Source organism: Papilio machaon, chromosome 17 (assembly GCF_912999745.1).
Source record: "Papilio machaon chromosome 17, ilPapMach1.1, whole genome shotgun sequence".
In the NCBI taxonomy this organism is placed as follows: Eukaryota; Metazoa; Arthropoda; class Insecta; order Lepidoptera; family Papilionidae; genus Papilio; species Papilio machaon.
The window spans coordinates 6,251,762-6,251,979 of record NC_060002.1 but is presented as its reverse complement, the minus strand read 5'-3'; positions in this window follow the sequence as shown (position 1 = coordinate 6,251,979).

The following is a 218-nucleotide window of genomic DNA, read 5'->3' as shown; positions in this document are numbered from 1 at the left end:
CAGGTAAGATTAGGGGTACAGTTTCACTTATGATGTATTCAAAAACATATTGTATAAAGAGACATGTTTATGAAAATGTTTCGGCACAGTAACATGAATAAAATATATCCTGAGACAGACATGTTTAAGAAACATTTCATTTTATATGATCTTGTAACAAGTTATCAGGGGTGCATAACCTCAGATGCATTACAGTCACAACATCCGCTTACAACAAG